The 22833-nt window shown below is 43.5% G+C and overlaps 1 protein-coding gene across 6 annotated transcripts in view; it reads left to right on the plus strand.

The window, feature by feature from the left end:
* LRRC4C (leucine rich repeat containing 4C) overlaps window positions 1-22833 on the plus strand; it is a 624097-nt gene that overhangs the window by 473112 nt on the left and 128152 nt on the right. For 2 of the 6 annotated variants that reach the window (XM_081001812.1, XM_081001816.1), the window contains exon 1: window positions 13753-15876. The exons of the other annotated variants lie outside the window; for them this stretch is intronic. The gene's annotated coding sequence lies outside the window, so the exon portion shown is untranslated. Of the gene's footprint in view, window positions 1-13752; window positions 15877-22833 lie in introns of those variants that run through there. 6 annotated transcript variants of the gene reach the window in all.

Here is a 22833-nt window from a genome sequence, read left to right on the forward strand (position 1 = left end):
GGGATTGCTACAGAAAGCTGCCATTCGCTCTGGATCCACCTAGTGTTGGCCTTCGACCCTACCAGTCCCAATGAGCACCAGCCACAACTGCACTGCACTCAGAAGCCCCTAAGGCAGGCATAGGCAAACTCCAGATGTTTTGGGACTACAATTCCAATCATGCCTGACCACTGGTCCTGTTAGCTAGGGATGATGGGAGTTGTAGTCCCAAAACATCTGGAGGGCTATGTTTGCCTATGCCTACCCTAAGGCCTTACAGTAAGTACAGGATTGTGCCTTTGAAATGCAATCTTTCAAAATAATCATGTTATCTCTTTTTTTAACCACAGTTCTCACTTTTGTCTTTATTCCATTATAACTTCTGCCTTACTTCTCAAGTTCTTGTTGAGTTCTTCCTGAGTGTCTACTGTGCTTTTACTAGTTTTAGCCATCTTCAAATTCAAGACAACAGATCATTACTTTTTTTAGATCATCACTTTTGCATCTCTCTTCTGTACTTTCAACTAAGTTCTATTTTGACTGTATTCCTTCATCCAACCTCTCCAAAACTACTATTTCTGATATCTTTGTGTGTGTTTGTCTTACACACACAAAATGTTCAGTTCTTCCTGGAATAAATTTCCTGGTGCTTGGCACATTTTATTTTTATTTTTGCCTTTCTGTTCTGGAGTCCTCATTTTCTACATTTTTCTTACCACCTCGGTTTAATTGCTGTCAAAGGTAGCAAATGTCTTGCCCTCCAGGTGTTGTTAGACTACAACACTGGTGCAACTCTGGGGGCCTGGACCCCCACAATTTTTTTGTTCCCCATACCACAGAGCTCCAACACAACTTCTAGTTTTCTTCCAGAAGTAGCGTCGGAGGCCCAACACGAACTCCCAGGCAATGTCCCTGGAGAGCTCAAAGGAAAGGGCATTCCATAATCAGGGAGCCACAACTGAAAGCCTTCTTCTTTGTTGCCACATAGCACAATAGCCCCTGGGCTAATTTGTCTATGATACTATATCCAAAATAGATCACCCTGCTTTCAAACACAGATACAAAGTGAATCTTGCAGTTCTTGCACTTCTGTATAAAATTTACATTTTGTATGCATCTTTTACATAAAATATGCATTTATATGTGCACCTTTTGAACACCAAGACTGCATTGTAAAATCCAGAGAAGTGTGAAATCTAACTTGGAGTTGCATTTTGATCTGCAAGCAAGTTCAGGAATGTCTGATGGGGTATGTTGCAAAAAACCAGAACAAAGCAAAGAAAAGCATTCCCTTCCTATTCTTAGTGGAGGTTTCCCTAACTGTCTAGGGAAAGTACAACTGTGTGACTTTATAATATACCACAATGCTGGGTATATGGGTGAACCTGGCTCCTATACAACAGTACTTTTGTATGTCATGTGGTTCAAAGATGGCTGCTTTCTCTCCACTTTGCAGAGTCCTGGAATACCTCAGTGGTAGAGGAAGGGGGGTGCGGTGGGTGCCCAGGTGTCATCACAAAATGACAAAAATATGAGTTGTTGTTTTTTTTTTTAAAAAAAAATCGGCTCATGAAACGTTTTAGTTCAGTCAACAAACACAACAAAATGTGGCTGGCACTTACAGGGGGGCCTGCAGTGTGCCCGAGCTACGCGTCTCTACTGGGAGTGACGTGGTGGCTTGGGTGCCTGCAGGCTCTGTGCTGCCTGAAATGGCACTGTGGGGCTTGCGTCTGCCCACTGCCTCACCCTCTGCCACCCTAAAGCTGAGGGAGAGGCTCCACACAGAGTGTCCCACCCTCATGGGTGGCTCACCCCGCCCCCGGCTGCAGGATGTGTGTGCCACACCGGGCACTCGAATGACTAGCTACGCCACTGGAATACCCCTTTAATAGCTTCATGGTAAAACTTATGGAATATCCTCTGGTGTACTCTGCAAAATTGCCCAAACACCTAAACATTTCTGAACATGGGTTTATTTCGTGGCTCAACAAGCCTAGAGTTGGAATTACTGCTTGCTTATTTCTCAAATACTGTATGGCGGTTCCAATGTGTCTGTAGGCTCACATTAATTGCCCTTCAGGATACATATTTGTTTATATCATACAGCTTTCTGTATCTACAAACATTATACCCTATAGTCTTGATAGATTTTTTTTTCTTCTAAAAAAGCAAGCAAGCAAGCAAGCAAACAAACAAACTGGCTGCAGTTCATCAAAACAAAAGAAAGTGTGCAACTATTCTGGAGAGTGTTAGCTAGCAAATGCTGTGAAAGCAGTTTGGTTACCAGAATTTACAAACGTCTCGGGCACTCTGCTAAGGAAACTGTAAGCTTGCAGATGGCAAGGAAGATGGAGAAATATATACTGGGAAGAAGCCAGAATCAGAGTTAATAAATTATGTTGTAACCTTTATTTTACATACAGTTACAGCAAACTGAGCTAGAGCTGTTAGAATATGCATGCGTGTTTTCTGCTCTCCAGTTACCTAATAAATTTGTTTGCCAATCCATGCCACAATTGTCTCTCAGATGCTCACACCTAACCACCTGTCATGAAGCCTGCAGTTTAGCCATATGGTGAGGCTGAGAGTGGTCCCATCATTGACTATTGCTCCGGTCAGTTCACTGGTCCTTGCCCCCATCACGCAGGATGGCTGAGAAGAGGCATCCCTCTCCAGTCTAAGTGGAGACACTCCCATGTTAAAATGGTTAGAACAGGTAAAGGTACCCTTGAACATTAGGTCCAGTAGTGACCGACTCTGGGGTTGCGGCGCTCATCTCGCTTTACTGGCCGAGGGAACCGGCGTACAGCTTCCGGGTCATGTGGCCAGCACGACTAAGCCACTTCTGGCGAACCAGAGCAGTGCATGGAAACACCGTTTACCTTCCCGCCGGAGCAGTACCTATTTATCTACTTGCACTTTGATGTGCTTTCGAACTGCTAGGTTGGCAGGAGCTGGGACCGAGCAACAGGAGCTCACCCCATCGTGGGGATTCGAACTGCCGACCTTCTGATCAGCAAGTCCTAGGCTCTGTGGTTTAACCCACAGCGCCACCCGTGTCCCGGTTAGAACACGGGCACCTGCCTAACTTTAGACCTCCCTTCTCTTCATCTTCTGTCCCCATCTCCTACTGGTGTAAAGTAAGCTGTTATCTAAGAAGACAAAGTTTCCTACAAGGGAGGTGAAACGGTAACCAACTGAATCCTGGAGTGAACTTGTTATTGAGGTTGGGTTCTGTGGTTTGCTGGCCAGGAATGCAAGGCATTCACTGATGGCATTAGGGCATATCAATAGCAGTGGGCTTGACTCTGCCTTTCACCCCTTAATATTTCACCAGCATATGGGCTAGGTTATTGCCTCAATTCAGGCTACTGGGGATCTGAATCGTTGCAATGCCAACACCACATAAGCTTCAGCCACATTTTTCACTCTCATTCTCTGTTCTTCTACTCTGCCCTCACTCCGACACTGCGTCGAGAAAGGTAATAATCAATAGATTGCTTGCTGTCAGCTGGAAAATTTCAAAATTAACAAAACTTAAATTTTCAAAAGCCATCTGACAATGCATTGCACTCCTGCGACATATCAAAACATGGATAATCTTTTGTGTGCACCAAAGAGAACACACCAAAACAATTTTCAGACCATCCCTGTAGCTCAGTGAATAGTGAAGATGGCAAGACGGATGAAGGGTGGGGAACATCTTTATGATTATATTAGATTGTTATGCTTCAGCTCAGAGGATACAAGGATAGTAGGAAGAAATGCTTCTGTAGTTTGAAAACTACTTCCCGCCCTCCCCAGTCAGGTGACAGCAAATGTTTATCCATACGATTCCTACAGCAGGAATATGTTGTGTTGCCATAAAACTTGTGTAGATATGCTGTGGAGCCAAGCAGTATTATCATATTCAATAACGATTTGATTTTTTTCCCTTTTCTTTTTATTTCCCTTCATTATAGATAGATGATAGAGATAGATAGACAGATATATGATAGATAGATGATATAGTGTGTGGGTGATTTCATTTTACGGCTCTCTCTCTCTCTCTCTCTCTCTCTCTCACACACACACACACACACAAACAACACACAGACACAAACACACACTCATATATATGAGAGAAAGAGAGAAGACAGACAGTTGTATAAGAGGCATCTGGTTAAACTACCAGTTGGGCTGTGGGTGTGTTTATGAAGAGATCCATGGAGTCACAGATGTCACAGTTACAGATCTTATTAGGACTGTATTATTAGGGTTTGGGGAGTACCCCCCAATGCTGTACAAAAACTGTGGTGCACTTTGCTTCCAATCAATGCAATGAATTGCTATGGCATTCTGTTGAATTACCATAATCCAGCCACTGTGAACTTTTCCTTCATGGGATAAGTGTTGCTTGGTTTATTGCTGTTCCAGGGCATGCAAATCCTTCCTTAGCTACAGTTGTGATAATATTTTATCAGACAATTCATTGCTACTGTTAGATAAACATATTTTTGAAATAAACTCTGGTTATTATTTATATTGATTTGTTCTTACACTTTAAGTTTCAGTTAATAGGAAGATAATTGCAACTGCATTTGTAAAAAAGGAAAAAAAACAGAGTATAAGTGAATCCAGTGTTGAGCACATTCTGCTGGATTATTTTTTTTATGATGAATTTTTCATTAAAGTTTTCAACATAAAATACAATAAAAATCACACTAATCTAGAGAAGAAAAATAAAAAAGCAAAAATAAAGAAAAGAAGGAAATGAAGAAGAGAAATAAGAATAAAAGGAAATGGCAAAGGCCTCTGTCAAATATAAATCTTAACCCTTATTTCACACATGGAACAGTGAACCCTCCCAACTTTCACCTGGGAGCTTTGCCCTCTTCCCTTAGGCTGAGAGATCCTCTCTACCCTGCCTCTTGCACAGGGCCTTCATCTTCAACCCATCACTTCCCAGTCCTTTCGTGTTCATCTTTCCCCCCAAAAAAGGCCAAAAGAAGCTCTTCAATTTTTATTATCATTAAATGTCAATCATAGTGCTTCTCTGATCCAGTATGGTGAAGTTTTCTCCAAGGGTAGTCCATAATTATTTGTTAGATCTTCGTTGCTTTATACCCAATTCCACATATTTCAGTCCCATTACCTGTTGGCCATGATTCTGCATCCTTGCTTAAAGAAAAAAGAAACAGCATTTCCTCCCATTTCCAAACCAATTTCCAAAATCTTGGGAAACATTCAGTATTTGGAACCCAAGCCATTTAGGGCTTTGCACACTTAAATCAATTAATCCCAGTAACTACCCAGTACAGACGGTTGCAATGTTTTCAACATAGGCATTGTATGGCCTCACCTCACTCCGCCTCATGGCAGTGGCATTCTGTGATACCAGAACTTCTGGATCATTTTCAAGAGTAGTCTCTTGGAGAGCACATTGCAATAATACAATTATAAGGTTATCAGAGCATGGATTACTGAGACCAGGAGATCTCTATTCAGGAACGGCCACAGCTGGTGAATCAGATGTGAATCGCAAAATCCTGTGATGCAGTTCTCCAACCAATTCAATCTAGGGAGTGCATTTTCCCAGTGGCCTAGCATTTTATGTAACACTTAACTTAGCCCTTATTTACAGCACCCGTAACACAGAGAGATTTTTGATCACAGGGTGAACCTGGATCTCTGGGGTTTTGTACACACTCCCATTTTCTCTTCATTCAGCTGGCTTGTGAAGCTGTATACATGATGTTATCCACTATCCACATCCCTCCCTGTAGTTTCTGTGTCCAGGGCAGCTGTCTACCAGCTCCATCTGGTATGCAGGCTGAGACCCTACCTGCCCGCAGACTGTCTCACCAGAGTGGTGCATGCTCTGGTTATCTCCCGCTTGGACTACTGCAATGCGCTCTACGTGGGGCTACCTTTGAAGGTGAACCAGAAACTGCAAATAATCCAGAATGCGGCAGCTAGACTAGTGACTGGGAGTGGCCACTGAGACTGTATAACACCAGTCCTGAAAGACCTACAATGGCTCCCAGTACTTTTCCAAGCACAGTTCAAAGTGTTGGTGCTGACCTTTAAAGCCCTAAATGGCCTCAGCCCAGTATACCTGAAGGGGCGTCTCCACCCCCATTGTTCAGCCCAGACACTGAGGTCCAACTCTGAGGGCCTTCTGGTGGTTCCCTCACTGTGAGAAGTGAGGTTACAGGGAACCAGGCAGAGAGCCTCCTCAGTGGTGGCGCCCGCCCTGTGGAACGCCTTCCCACCAGATGTCAAGGAAATAAACAACTATCTGACTTTTAGAAGACATCTGAAGGCAGCCCTGTTTAGGGAAGTTTTTAATGTTTGATGTTTTATTGTGTTTTAATATTCTGTTGGAAGCTGCCCAGAGTGAGCCGGGTATAGGTAAATAATAATAATAATAATAATAATAATAATAATAATAATAATGAAATACTGCATTTGGAAGCAGTTCCTCCCAAATGAGCTCCAATCCATTTTGTAAATGTTAACCATATGTGAAGACCTCTATGCTCCCTCTCTGCCCTGGTATAGACAGACAGCAGACAATCCAATCATACTGGTGTGTACAATGACAAACGGATGTGATTTGAAACACAGCAAAATAAATAATCCCAACCTCAGTGTGTTTTAAGATGCTAATGTGAGCACAGCCATAGTTACTTCCCACAGCAGTGGCCTTGAAGGAAGAAATTAGGGCAGAATAATTTAGGAGAGGATCAGAATCCAAACATCTATACAGTACCAGCATGACATGAAGTGAGACAACGGTAATTTCACTCTTTCAATCACCAGCTATACTCCTTTTCATTATTAAAAAATAAAGCAACTAGTAAGGAACACTGTAGAAATGTGATATTCCCCATATATGACTGGTGAGATTATTCCCATGTAGAGGGGGAATGTGACCATTGTCATATATGAAGAGTGAACTTGGAATGTAACGTTCACAGCTTCTTATTGTTCTCCACTGTGAGATGCTCCATCAACCACAGTTTCAAAAGATGCACAGATGCCACTAGCTTCATTTCCAACGATCATCAGACATTTCAATGAAGCAATCTGCCTCCTATTGAAAAGAATGCATGTAAAATGCAGGCATCTTCTATCACAAATTGTTGCTCTTGATTGAGACTTGCGCTGTTAACCCAGCTGGACGGCTGCAAAAGCAAACAAACAGAAAAAGGCTCTGTGGGGATTGGAATCAAGTTAACAAGGAGCATCTGCAACATTTTAATATTTTCCTTCCCAGGAAATAGTTCTCTGTTCCTAACCAGACAAAACCTGAAATGGGGGCTTAATAGCTTAATTCAAGGTTAGATGAAATACAAGTCACATGCAACTTCCCAGGCACTTCTGCACAGAGCTCTGGAACTAGCAAATTTATTCTAAAATGAACTTCTCATCCTCATTATTGTACATTCATTTGGGAAACAGTGGCAATGCCATGATCCAGAAAAGGGAAAGGGAAGGAGAATTTTGCACAAACACTGCCACAATCACATGATAATGGAATTGATTGGAGCTGGAGAGTGGAAGCTTTTCACGAAGCAGAGCATTTGTTAGGAAGAAGCTACTTATAGAGCTTAGCAGGCACAAATCGGGATCGGGGAGACGAATCCTTTAACTGAGCTTATCAGTTGTAAAGCCAGGTATATATATGGAGAGAGGGAAGAGAGGAAGTCACTGAGAATTATTGGAAAGGCCAAGTTTCTGTCCTACAGCAGCTGTCTTGGGCATAGAGACCCATTGCTGGACTTGCTTGGTTCCTTCCCGAAAAGCTATCCAGTAAGCCTGATCCTTGGCAATAAGTTTCTGTCATGTTCTAAAGGCAGAATTCCATGCAAATAGATGCCCTTTGCGGTTTTTTCTTCTATTCCCAGTTCCTCACCTCATTCTCTGATTGTTCGAGCAGTTGACATCACAGAAAAATTGCATCTGCCATATGAGGACTGGCATTTGCAATATACTTACAGTTTTCATAGGCCAATAATGTGTAATAAAAACTGAAGCCCTCTGTCTCATGATAGATTTCCACAATGTGTGTGAGTTCTGAACATTTGCCCATCCCCAGTGCAGCTTCCTAGGAAAGTAGCTCCTTTACTTGCCTCTTGTCTTGAGGGAAGAAAAGATAGGATAGAGCCTGGGTGGCGCAAATCCAAAATCCTTTGATTTGATGGGCAAAACCTCCTAGTGACACTATATGATGCAATGGAAGTATTGGGCAAGTTAACATCAGAATGTTTTATATGACAATTATCTGCTACATGCCAGCAGTTGCAGACCCCAAAGTTGTTTCCTTCTTCCGAAGGCTTCTAGGAAGAAAAACCAGACAAATAAACCATAGATTTCACCTGCAGTAAACTAGGGGTTCCCAGACTGCAGTATGTCTGTAAACATGTAATAAAAGTCATACAGCTTCTAACACAGTATGCTATGATAGCTATAGCAGGCAGCAATTTTCAAGTTGCCTAGAAGAGGAAAAGTTTGGGAAGTTCTGACCTAAGTAATAGTAACCCCCCGCACCCCGTTGTTTTGCCAAATGCAAGATGGTTCTTTCAAAGTTAGATTCAGAAGCAATACAAATGCAAGTGGGTGAGAAGATTAAAGATTTTATTCCCAAATAGCAAGCAAAGTATACATTACCAAGCAGCGCTACAATCTGCCACTGAGAAGCACTGTGGCCACTGCTGAGCTTCTGACCGACATGCCCCCAAACCAGATATTTTATAGACCTGTGTCCTGTTGGGCTAATACAGGCTCTTTACATCAAAAGACAAAAATGCCAGGCTATACATCAAAGGCTTTGCTGACCAGTGTCATCAAAGACCTTTTCACAAGGGATATTGAAAGCAATGAAACACAGATAGGAGAGTTAGGAAGAGACCAAAGATGGAAGGATTGACCATATTAGATCATTATCTCCTCGAGATTACAATAATCTTCCATGATAATTATCCCATACACCTGTATACCACCAGTATTAACATTTCCTTGATTATTTGTGAGGAAGCCATGACACTTAAATCAAATTCAGTTTTAAATGTGGATTTTCCCCATTGGGGGGGGGACTATAATATCTGAATAACTTTATAAATCTGTGACCAAGGGATGTGTGTGATGACCACAAGATTGAAATCATGCCCCAGTTTCACACTTTGTAAAAATGACTCAGCTCAGAGCAATCAGAGGCAGCTTGACTGGACTCAGAGGTCTGAAACTGCTCCATTCCACCCAACCCATTCACTACAGAGAAATCAAAAAATCTGACTATAACTTCACTTCCTTTTGACAGAAGTGGATGAAAATTTCAGCTAAATTGGTTGTCTAAGTGGAGAAAGCCTGCCAAATTACAGGCAAATAGGTTTTTGCATGTGTGTGCTGGACACGTCTAAAATGTTTATTTCCAAAACGAAATGGCTATTTGGGGGCAGAATTGGATGAATACTGCCAAAGTTCAAGATAAATGCTACAGTTTTCTGCCTACTTGTGATTCCCAGCAACTTTCTTTTTTTAAAGGGAGTCACAGCTTTTAGGAGTCTCATTTAAATTTCAAATTGTAGCTACAGCACAGCTCTGAATACAGTCTAATATTCCTTTTAACTTTGCCAAAAATATACATTTTAGGAACCCTTAATATTGCTGCAATTTACTTTAGAGTGTGAATTTCTAACTGGAATATATACACTGAAAAATAGAGATAATATAGTCAACGAAATAGATATGATTAAACACATATCAGAGCTCTAATATGCTGAGACTAAGGCTTTAATTTCCACTTTTAAATTTTATTATTTTTAATATGGCTATTATAATTTATCAACTAATAAACCAGAGAAAGTTAAATGGCTAGCCCCTCAGATCATAGCTTCAAAGCATTTCCACTTGAAAGTGTTTAAACTAACTGCAACTTGAAAAAAGGCAAAATATATTTTTCTGTAATAAAATATTCCAAATTAAATGCTGTTATCTTGTTTTCAAGAGAAATGGACATGCATGTGGAATTCTTTCCCTCAACCCTTTTTCTTTTTATAATGCCATACAAATGCATTTTGACAGCACTCAAAGACAAATTTTTCGGTCTCCAATCCTAACCCCACTTACATGGATGCAAGAAACATTGTATTTGGTGGAACTTACTTCTGAGGAGATATGGTTAGGATTGCAGCCCAAGCATGATTAAGCAAGATTTAACATTTTAAAGTCCCATTTATTTCAATGGTTTGTGCATAAATCTGTGATCTAATCTGGACTGGAGTATGACAATGACTACTCCCTTGATGATGTCTTATTAATTCATTCTATCCATTAACTTCATATTCACCTCAACACTAGTTGCTTTCAAATACTAGGAAAACATGGAATATTGTAGCCGGGAAGAATTCAAACAGCAAAGAAAGCTGAAATCCAATACCTACTTAACCTGGGAGTAAATCACCTTTAAACTCAATGCACTTAGTGGGCATAGATCCAGTGACTCTTATAGCAATATCAGTATCTATCAACCATATTTACATATCTGCCTATATCTATCTATCTAAAGGGGAGCTGAAAGAGAATGATATATAGCATATAATATTTTTTTCATTGGTTTAACTCCAGGGAATAACAGGAGTTGGGAAGAAAGAGAAAAGTTGGCTGCTTAATTTTGAGAGGAAAGCATGCAGGAGTGGAATGAATCATATTCGGATATGCTTGGCTTTCAGCAGCAGCTTTTGACTCTGAAGACTTCCCCTATGCATGAGTCAACTGGGAGATTGCCCACTCCCTGTCCACCCTTGAAAACTTTAACGATGTGTGAAACTTCATCAAGTTTGGATACTCAGTCTTCAATTGTTTCTGCATGCTGAATGTTAAACATTAAAAAAAAAAAAAAAAAAAAGTTCTGAAGCTCTGGAACTTCCTGCTATGATGAACAATTTATGCTTAAGGCAAACTATGTTCTGTGGAACAACTCCCTACCTCTTCAGACCCCTCTTCAGTAGACTTCAGCTTAGCAGTAACCCACACACTCTTGAAAAAGTAACACAAATGTGGGGGTGTTTGAAATGTTTTTCTGCTCCAAGTTTGGGTTAAGTAAGATGAAGCTCAACAGCCATGTGTGCTGTGTCAGGAGAAGGAAGCTGACATGTGCCTCCTTCAATTGGTTTTTGCCTGATCCCAATTGGCTCAGAGAAAGGGGGGGGGGGAAGGACCCAATATATTTGTTTGGTTATCATTCACTTGGTTCTCTCATGTGTAAATTGAGTGTTTGATGTACATAAAACTGGCCACTATGCACATTCATCTGCTTTCATGGATTATGTGTGCATAATTTTTCCACAAAGAGGGAATTGTGCACATTTCCCGGTCAAAATATAAAATCTCCAATTTTTTGACTGAATTTTGTCCATTCTCAGAACATTATGCACCATCCCCCAACAGGCTTTGGGGAAGGTGCATATCTTGACTGCATTTTATACACTCGTTGGGCAGTATATTCATTCTCCAGTGAGCATACATAGTCTCCAATAAGCATGCTTTTTCTATTTCTGGTTGAGTGGAATCTGCACTCTTCAGGCTGCTTCTGACCCACTGCGTAAACTTACACTAGTGTAAGAGCCAGTGTGCTGTAATGGTTAAGAGCGGTAGTCTCGTAATCTGGTGAACCAGGTTCGATTCCCTGCTCCTCCACATGCAGCTGCTGGGTGACCTTGGGCCAGTCACACTTCTCTGAAGTCTCTCAGCCCCACTCACCTCACAGAGTGTTTGTTGTGGGGAGGAAGGGAAAGGAGAATGTTAGCCGCTTTGAGACTCCTTCAGGTAGTGATAAAGTGGGATATCAAATCCAAACTCTTCTTCTTCTTCTTACACTACCCACAACATACCATCCAATGATCAGCAGGAAGAAAGGTGGGGCTCCAGATAAATATTTTTGTTTTTTGTTTATTAAATCTAATAAATAATTCAGAGAACAGTTGGAAGTGGTGAAAAGGGGATTGAGCTGCAAAAAAGGCTCCTTTGGAGGAAGAGGGATATAATTTGAATAAATAATAATTAAATATATGTGCCCAGAGCATGTACAAAAAGCATTTAAGACATGTGCATTGCCCAAGCCCTGTTGGGAATTATGCAAAATAGCCAGAGAATGGACAAAATTCATCAATATATGCACAGTCCTCAAAGCCTTTTGGGGATTGTGTTATGGTGACTGGAAAATGTGCAACATTCCCTCATCATGGAAAAATTATATGCACATTTTCAGTGAGGCCCAGTGAATGTGCACAATGACTAGCTGTTATGCATATTTACCATTCAATGTACATTCCCTGTAATATATTCAGAAAGAAAACTTTAAATGTTAATTGGGAACTTGGGGAGATGCTGTACTACACTGGCTTGGGGAGAGCCAGTGTGGTGTAGTGGTTAAGAGCGGTAGTCACGTAATCTGGGAAACCGGGTTCGCGTCTCCGCTCCTCCACATGCAGCTGCTGGGTGACCTTGGGCTAGTCACACTTCTCTCAGCCCCACTCACCTCACAGAGTGTTTGTTGTGGGGGAGGAAGGGAAAGGAGAATGTTAGCCGCTTTGAGACTCCTGAAGGGGAGTGAAAGGCGGGATATCAAATCCAAACTCTTCTTCTTCTTCTTCTACTCTGATGGTGATCATGTCCTGGAATAAGGATAAGAAAACTGTAGCTCTCCAGATGTTGATGGACTACCCAGCTTCCAGCATTGCTGCCATTTGGCCATGCTGTCTGAGGCTGATGGGAGTTCATTGAGCAAACATCAGGGTGGGAACAAGTCGACCAGTTCTGTAGAAGGACTGTGTTGAAGGTTTCCTTCTTTGTAACAACTGCAGTGAAACATGAAGTACCGTATCATCTTACTCCCAGAAGTCTGGGTTAGAGCAAGTCCCTTCTCTCCTTCCTCATATCTGGATCCCAAGCGGAGAACCTGTTGCCCACCAGATGTTGGACTCCAATTCCCATCAGCCCCAACCAGCATATCCAATGGTCAGGGATAATGGGAGTTGCAGTCCCTGGGGAGGGGCATACATGCAATCTCACCTTTAGCGCTAGCCTTCCCTACTGAACCTTCCACTGATCTCCATGATCTGAAGGCCTTTAAAGAGATTTTGGTGGTTTATACCGGTAATTTTTTGTTATGTTGGGTAGAGGTGGATGTGAAACCACTGAGCCCTAATGAGACTATTGCTGCAATCCTATGTGCATTTACTTGAAACTCCTGTCGACGAAAGTGAGGCTGGCTTCTGAGTAAACATGCATGGCATGGGGCTGTAAATAAAATGTGTGTATGTATGTGTGTGTGTGTGAGAGAGAGAGAGAGAGAGAGAGAGAGAGAGAGAGAGATCTGAAAGGAAAGCATCAACATGCCTTGCGCACTCTCATTTTCCTTGGCTAATTCCCCTGCCCCCCCCCTTCCGTGGCTAGGCGTGCACCTGTGAACACTGCAGGCAGGCTTTTAAGAAAATGAGTTTTGACATTCCTTTCCTCAAGATGAGCCCTTGTTTTTCAATTACTCCTTCCCCACTTTCGGAAGTTTCCTTGAGGTTAACAGACCCAAGGCTGTTTTCCAGCTCTCCGCCGGGTGGCAGCAGTGCCCTATCGCAGGAGCGCCTTTTGTCCTGACATCAAGCGCTAATGCAATTGACCAATCAGTGCTAAGATGATGGGAGGTAATTGGGTAATTGTATTTTACTGATCACAAGGGGGGGGGGGCGATGTAGAGAGATGAAGGTAAAGCGGGGGGGGGGGGGGAGAGATTGACGGAGAACAGGAAAGCTTGTAAGCAATAAGACTGGCCCGGTGCCCTCTCTCCAAATCTCGGGGTGCCATTGCATAGCGCAAAGGCGAAAGAGCGCGAGCGCGCTGCCTGCAACTGGATCTCCGGCTTCTTCCTTTCCTTCCCCGAGGCGGGAGGGAGAGATCAAGGCGGAGCTGCTGGCAGAGCAGAGAGCGAGCCGCCCAATTGTGTGACCGAGTGATGGAAGGGCTGCAAGGAGCCGCGTCCGATCTCCTCCCAGGAATGTGCCAGCGGGACTGACATGTGCCGGAAGGCGGGGAGAACCGCCCAGCGCCGCTGCGCGGGCGCGGAGTCCAACTTGTGGAGCTGAGATAGAAAGCCGGGCGCCAGATCGCCTTCCTCGCTTGGCTTGCCGCGAAATTGCAAGAGGAGGAGGAGGAGGAAGGCGGCGGTGGGGGGCGGGGAGCGGAGGGGGTGCCAGGGAACACAGCCCCCTCCCATCACGGCCATCATCATCGCCGCCCCCACTTTACATTTATTTTAAGGGTGTTTGGAGTGTGCGCGCGCCTCTCTCTCTCTCTCTCCCCCTCACCACCCCCCCCCCACCAGCCATCCCATATTCCCAAAGAACAACTTGATCACGGGCATCGTCGGTCCTGGAAAGGCTGGCTGTGCAAAGATGGAGAGGGAGGCAAAATGAAGAGGAAGGGAAGCCCCGGGCTGGTGAAATCCAGCGCGGAGGAGAAGAGGACGCCTCCCGCAGGGGGAGTTTGCACGCCGGGAAGGATCGGAAAGCAATAGCAGGACGTGCGAGAAGAGAGGGGCTTTCGAAGCCACCCACCCTGGGAGCGGACTCTCCTTTAAAAAAAATAAATGATGATCATGGATTCTTAACAGCTGGTGGGAATTTTATTTTCTCTCTCTTCCTGCTTTCTCCTCCTCCCGCCACCAAGCTTGCCGCCGCCACCATCAGCATCTCTTTGCATTTGATGTGCGATTCTGGGAGGGGGGAATGCAGAGGAGTTGGAGGCAAGGCGAACGGATATAATAACGCGGAGAGTTTGGCGAGGAGAAGACGCGGATGCTCCGGATTGCTGGCTTGCTCCTGGCTGAAATCAGAAATCCGATTGCGCACTGGGTTGTGATTGGAAATCTAATCAGATCCTGGGATCGGCGAGGGGGGAGAGCGTGAGAGCAGCGGAGGGGGGCAGAGAGGGAGAGAAGAAAAGAAGAGCCACAAAGTTGGCTTTTCTGAGAAAATAATTTCAGATGTTGCAAGGGGACGCGCCTCGGTGGAGGGCGGAGGGGGAGACACGGGAAGCGCGGCCGTGGGAACCCCCGATGTAACGTGGACGCACATGGATCCGCTCGCAGAGAAGGAGCCGCTTGGCCGGAGCTGAGCAGACAACAAAATCGTGTTATTAAACCAAACAGCGGCCGTTTCAGACAGACGGGGCTGCCGCTGCTGCTGCTGGTGGTGGCGGCGGCAAGGGAAACCTTCCGCAGAAGCAAAAAACGCTTCTCTCCCACCGAGAGGGATTCCAAGGTGGCTGAGGATTGGAAGAAAAGGGGAGTTTGGGGGGCGGGCGGGGAGGATCCAGCATCCCCGGAGAAGATCCAAGGCTGGAATAAAAAAGTTTCTCCGAGGAGAAAGACTCCCCCTCCGCGGCGCGGAGAGACCTGACCTTCCGCTTGCTCTTTTTGAGCAGCGAGCGGGAGAGAGAAGCCAGCTGCCCGCCTCGCTTCGGCCCCCGACGACGAAGGCGCAAGTTGAGAGACGCGGGGACATTTGAAGCAGCAGCCACGTCCTTAAGAGCGACGGGGGGAGGCGAGCAGGGAGCCGCACCATGTAAAGGAAGGTGCCGCGGAAGCAGCCCACTCGCGGTGGATTGGAGCCCGAGCCCGCCTGGACTGAACTCTAGATGGAAAATTGCAGATGGATATTGAATTTCCTTTCTTTTTTCCTTTCCGTCAAATTGGATTTGCTGCCGAAATGATGTAGTTTTGCCCTCCGTGGTCTTTTTCTGTTTCCCCCCTTTGTTTCCCCCCCACACCTTTCTTTTCTTTTTTTCTTTTTCCCCCCTTTTCCCCATCGGAATTTCATTCTGGATATTTCCCTCCTTCTGGGCGATTTCTCAAAGACAGTGAGTGCCATTTTTCTTCTTCTCGCTTTCTGCTTCCCGTGTCTTGTTGCCTGCCATTAGACACATGTGATGGAGTTTGAACTGGGTTTTCCCCCCCACCCCTTGGGGTTGGGGGTGGTTGGCTGGGCTGGGAGGGAGAACCGCGAAACTCCATCCTAGCTTAATGTTTTCTCTCTTTGTGGGGGGAGGGGGGCGGTTGTGCCAGCGAGCTTTGCTCCGACGTTGCGGCTCTCTGGGTGATGCCTGTGCCTTGAGAAGGGATTCTGCCTTCGGAAAGCCCCTGCAGTGTGTGACGGTGCGTTGCTTGATTCGCTCACTGGCCGAAGGCTGCCAGGTCTCTCATGACAGCCTGAGGAGTTTGATGTACGTACACACACACACACACACACACACACACAGAGAGAGAGAGAGAGAGAGAGAGAGAGAGACTTGGGGAAGACGGAGATTAGAAATCGAAGGGATCCTATGTAAAGGACACCATCCTGGCAGACCTTGCGGGGCAGACATGGTGTATGAACGTGGGAATATGGTAATAAGGCGAGCAGGTGGGAAAAAGGAGGCTGTGTCTTTGGCATCCCATGGCTTACAAAAGGCGACTGAGGGAAGAGAATTTAGGGAGCTGCCCCCCAAATACACACACACCACAAGCGCACTCCGTTCTACACCTCTTAGCTCCTTTTGGCTGTGGTTTGCTGGGTAAATCCTTCCTGCTCCCCCAGGACATGCCTTTGGCAGCGAGATTATGGGTCCATCAGCAGAGACGTCACTATCTGATCTAAGCTACTATTAGTAATTCTGTGATTGTTTGCAGCTCATTCAGCTTTCCGACTTCTAGTTGGAAGAGAGGCCCATTGAATTCAGCGGGTCCTTTAGGACTGGGGGGCAGGAGGCAACGGCTTGATCCCCAGCATGTTTACCCAGAAATAAGTCCTACTGTGTTCAAGGAGACTTGCACCAAAGTAAGTGTGCATCGGATCACAACCTCACCCCTCACTGTGCCAATGCCAACAGCACATTAGTGTTGACTGGTCTTCACCTAACTCGGTGGGGGAGCCAATAATTGTGGCCTATTTCTTTGATGAGGAGCATAGGCTGGATAACCTGTCCACTTAAGAACACTAACTCTCTGTTCCCCAAAGGATAAGATCTCATCTGTACATGGATGTAGAGTGAGGAAGCAAAATCAGAAAAGAGCCAGGATTTAGCTTGACTTACAGCAGAATGGCAAGAAAAGTTGGGGGCTATTTCTTCCATAAAGGGATCCGTCTCTTTTTCTTTGCCTTCCTTGCCTGTGTGCACCACCACCTTCTTGCTAAATGTGACTCCTTTTTTCACATGTGACTCATACTACCATGTTTGCCTCCATGTGCAGAGAATAACCCTGAAAGACTTCAGGTGAAAACGTAAAGCAAATCAAAATGGATGTAGGGGGCAATGGGAAAATATTGTACTTCAATGAACTTTTCACCCCTCCCTCCAATCCCAGTACTCTGTTTCTTTCTTACTGGAAGATGGAAGTCTTCATTATTATTTTTCCTCCTCTTTCCATTTGGACAATCACTTCTGAAGTTGCTTCACCAACTGCCTGCCCTCCTACCCAGCAGCATAAGCATTAGACATAATTCTGAGATATACTTCGAAACACCTGCTAGAAAGTTGGGGGTGGAAATCAGAGCATCTCTTTTTCAAAGGCATCCCCCTGCTTTGGCCCTTGATTTGAGTGTTAGTTACTTGGAAAGCAGCAAACCTTTGACCCAGCTTCCAAGTGTGTCCATCAGATATTTTTTAACGCAAACACACATATACACATGGAGGGAATTGTGAATCGGGTCCTAATCCTGCAATGCCTTTAACAAGACACCCAGCAAAGAGTCACTTCCATTCTTTACATATTTCCCTTAATTAAACAAGTTGAATTGTGTTTTCAGGCAATTATTTATTGTAGGTGCACATGGGGGGGGGGGGATATATTAGTCAATCTAGGAAACTGGTTGATTCCCCCTTATCCTTCTTGTGCATATTCTGTCATAAATTGCTGTCCTGCTATGGACAGTTCTTGCGGCAGCAATGATGGAGCATGAATGGATATTATGCTGGTGCCAAACAAGTCCTGAAAGGAGATGGAGAAGGCAAAGATAGTGTGGAAAAATCAATCCTCTTGCCACAGGATCACTCTGCTGTTATCCCATAAATCAGAGATCATTAGGCAAAGCCACCCTGCCATTTGACAGTAGGGTACTGCCATCACTATTTCATGCTGGGCCAGAGAAGCTACAAGGATAGTACCTAAGCCCTGAAATGTCACTAAGTATGTGTGTGGGAATGGTCACAAACTGGGGATGCAACAGGAACAAACCTCACTGCTGTGTAGGAGTGACTGCGCGCTTGCAGAGATGCTAAATCCAGTTAGTATGGGAGCTAAAAGCATGTGGCTCAGGCTGGAGTTTAGTACTCTCCATCTTGTAACGGGAGGGACTTTGACATTCAGGTGTGCATTCCAGTATTGCTCAGGGGAAATGTTGGAAGCACCTAAAACATGCTCAAAAACCTTGATTTGCCCCTTCCTTATGTTGGATGAGCAACACTGATTCCATAGTCGCCTGAGTGGAAATTTTATGTGGCTGACTCTGTTTTCTATTGCCTGTGTCAGAATATAAGTGCAACATTCATCAGCATCTGATAATTAGCCAAGATGCCTTCCTATTTTTTCAGGATAAAGGGGTAAGCAATTCTGCAATTACATCAGGCAGCTAGGAAAGTGACAGCCTGGAGTGTGTGAATAGGGAACAATTTTGTGTATAAAAAAAGAAATGCATGAATTGCCAGTGAAAAGGAACAAGCACTGGCTCTAAAAGGCTTGCTTCATTTGCTGTGCTTGGTCTTGGACGATCCAAGATTAGCTAATCTAAAAATGAAAATGATTCTTAGCCGCCTGATAGTTAATGATGCAAAATATTTACCATCAAAATCTTGGAAGCAATGGTTTCACACTTCTGAGGTGTATGTAGTTTCTGTTGGGTAGAAGGTTAGTCCTTTGCTTTGCCTTTTCAGAAAGCCAGTGAAAGATCCAACATCATAACAGTATATGTTTATCTTATGAATATATCTTAGAAAGTTTCCTTTTCTCCCTTGTCTCTCTCTCTCTGTGTCCTGTATATGTATAGCATTTACATATCTCTGTCCTGATACTGTTGAGTTATGGGGAAATGTGGACAGTTTATGATGAGATAGCTCTACATTCCATTCCATAAAAATTGGCAGTATAAAAACAGTGTATGCATACAATATATTCTGATCTGTACATGTATTATCAGGAACTTGAAGGCTATAACTTGAATTTTGCAAAGGTTTCTCCTCTTGTTCCTTTAGAATAAGGAATGAGTTGCTGTAAGGCATTAAATATGCATTTTGGGGGAGTTAAAATTATCTACAGGGCATTTTGAATGAGAAAGTATAGTCTGCAGAATTGCAGTGTAAGAATATATCTTTCTACTAATGTGTCTTCACATTAAAGAGGTTTTTGGTCCATTAATAAGAATAACCAGTGATGCAAAATCCTGTAAGCAGAATTTAATGTGGATCCTTTCCTCAAGATGTGGGCACCTATTTAAAGACCAACTCAATTAATTTTTAGAGAAACAACATTGCTAATTGATAATGGCAGTGGTTTACTAGCCATGGGGATCTTGATCCTGCAAGCCATTATTTATAGCAATAGACCCTTTAGTGTGGACAGCCCATTTTCTCTTTAAGCAGGATTTATTTCACTTTGCAAAAAGCTGAGAGATGTGATGTTGGGCTGTGATTTATATTAAGCTTACAAAAAGGAAGCAACTTTTCTCCCTGTAAAGGTAATTGTTGACTTTCCTAGACTGATCAAAGGACTGGCAACATATTTTATGCACTGATTGGTAAATTTTCATAGTGTTGTATAACCCTCATGCAACAGCAGAAAGGGTACACATGTTACTAGAAAATCTCTAAGCTGTTCATTTCACTTTCCTGCAGTGATGGCTGTGTGTTTGCTTAGCTAATATGTGGTTGATTATTAATGTGGCAGAAGTATGTATATGATCCATTTGTACTGATTAGAGGAGAGGGGATGGGAAATAATGTTGTTGCAGACTAAAGAATGGCTTAAAGACACACACGCACTAAGAGAGGGGGCATTTGCATTTGGTATCCAAGGAAGCAAATACAGAAAGCTGCAGTTTTTTCTGTGCATTGTATAAATGTTGCCATAGTGATATTTCAGGGCATGTTGTGTTTGTGTGTGTGTGTGTGTGTGTGTGTGTGTGTGTGTGTCCCACTCTCTAGAAGAGCTTGTCTCCCTTCTTCCTGTCTTTTTTAATCTGGTTCACAACAACAAATATTTATACAGAACTCACTACAAAAAGAAGAAAGAGAAAAGCTTGCCTGTTTCCTGTTCCTATCCCAAACTGTTAATGTTCTAGACTAGAGCCCTAACTGGGAGCTCAAGTTCCACAGCAGAAGAAGAATATGAGACACTTTCCTCATGCTTAGACACTAAAAATATTACAATATTTTCTGTAGTGATGGTATGTTAATTGGATCGCTCCAGGCGAGTGAAGTGTAGCTGTTGTTGACAATTAGAAACAACAGCAAACCTGCGTGGGAAGAATCTTTATCCCTGTAACTTCTGGGCAGACTACAATGCCTATCAGGCTTAATGCAGATTCAGAAACACGTATAAAAAGATCCTTCACTTGTGATTTTGCAAGCCAAGGAACAAAACCATCACTGTGGGTTGGGAGAATGGGAAAGTGTACTGGCAGATGGAAGGAAAGTCCGTTTATCATTTGCTGCAATATGTTTGACTGGTTTTTGTTTCATTTTTTTAAAATTAGAATTAAAACTAATGGAGTTTTTTGTGTTGTTTGTTCCTGGTTTACTCTGATAACCCCAAATCTATAATCATAGCTATGAAAAACAGGAAACCATTAATGCTCCTTTGTCTTGAAAAGCCACAGAGATTCAGAGCCTGGACATAGCTGTTGAACAAATGGATCTCTCAGTATTTATCCTGCAGCAGCAGGATTCATGCAGCTTGGTGTAAGCTTAACTTTCAGAAGCCAGGAAGCATTTTAATGATGCAGCACTTGCAATTTATGGGATTTTCACCCCATAAAGCCTAAAGACGACAGGCAGGTTTTTCCTCTCAGTTTTTATTTTATTATGCATAAGAAGTGTTCTGGGACATCCCCAAATTCATTTTGCATCTTCTTCCTTACACATTTCAGAAACAACTGTCTGAAAACTTCATGTTGCATATTTGAGATGCTACATGGGAAACTAGAGGACCCCTCAACAAGAGGAGCTTATTGCTTAGGCAAAGGCCGTTCTGTCCTTTTCCCTTTGCCTACATCCACAGGTGTCAAGCCTTGACCCAGCACACAAGGCTCCCTCATGTGCGATGCAATCAGCAGGGTCATCACCTCCAGATGCGAGGCACTGGCTCATTAATTCCCTTGTCAGGTCTGAGAGTGAGGAAGCTGATATCAGGTGGTCTAGGAGATTTTAGTTGGCTTTCTGCATGCTAGACTGGAAAACATTCAAATGTCATTGACCTGAATGCAATCTGCTAAAGTAATAATATTAAGCAAAGAGGCTTTCTGCAGCCGAAACCAAGAGGATTCTCCTGGTGTTTATCTTAATAGATATCTTAATGGGGCACTACTACTACTTTTGCAGTAGCAACTGAGGCTCTCCTGTTGCCCTGGCATGCTATAGGACTGTAATCAAATAGTTATGGTTAGTTTGTGGACTTATTACTGCCCCCCCTTTCCTTTCCATATCATGTTATCCTGCTTTCCTTTCCCTGTTATCCTGTTGTTAAGAAGGATTCAATTCTCTTTCCAATTGACTCCTTTCTATTTCACATTTTCCATCTACAAAGACTGACTAGTTCATTGCGGCCTGAGTTTTTGTGGGGAAGGGCTTATTTTATAATGCAATTAGCAGATGAGTACCGTAGAGTGTGCGTATTCATCTTGCCTGGGCTAAAAGGGATATCAAAGACTCGATACAATCTTGATAGGTGACTGTTCTTCATACTTCTATGAGGAGTCTAATGTATAGTGCTGCAGTTTGGTGATGCCTCAACCATGCACCCATTGGTAACAAACATCTCAGACCCTTTATTTATTAGAAATTAGAACGTGACAGTGTATAGCAGTCTTACCCAACATGGTGCCCTACAAATGTTTGGGACTTCAGCTCCCATTAAACCCATCTAGAGTCCCATCATGCTAGTGGGAGCTGTACGGGAGTCCACCAGGTTGGGGGAAGCAGGTGTATAGGACTCTTAGCCATAGAAGCCAACTTCTAGGGGCCAAGGGGTCTTTGACCCCCAATAAAATATTTGAGGGGGCTGCCTCCCTCAAAGTTGATGGGCATTGCCATTCAAATGGTCTGCATGCACCTTGTCACATGATTGATTATGTGGGTGGGATTTACCTGTCCCCCCTCCCCCAATATTTTATTTTGTGCTCTTAGATCTTAAATAGCTATGGAGTAGAAGAAGTTTTGGCAGGTGCATTTTGTCAAGCAGAATTAGGGGAAAGAAAGAAAGCTGCATCCATGGAAATCACTTCCTCTGCACACAAAATATAGAAGATCTGTTGTCCTTTGTGTCTGGCAGTTGCTTCTGATATTGTTTATCAAGCATCTTTCATTTTTGGAAGTCTTAAGGCAATAGCCCTAAGCATACCAGGCAGTAAATTCTACTGACAAAGAATAGACGTTTAATGGAAACCTTGTAAAAGATGACTGAATGATCAGAAATATTAAGCAAACTGCTCAAAGAATTTAAACTTACAGTCTGATCCAATGCATATCATCAATATAAATGATATGCATTGGATCAGACTGAAAGTTTAAATTCTTTGAGCAGTTTGCTTAATATTTCTGATCATTCAGTCATCTTTTACAAGGTTT

This window comes from Podarcis pityusensis, assembly GCF_964106645.2.
Source record: "Podarcis pityusensis genome assembly, chromosome: 1".
NCBI classification, from domain to species: domain Eukaryota; kingdom Metazoa; phylum Chordata; class Lepidosauria; order Squamata; family Lacertidae; genus Podarcis; species Podarcis pityusensis.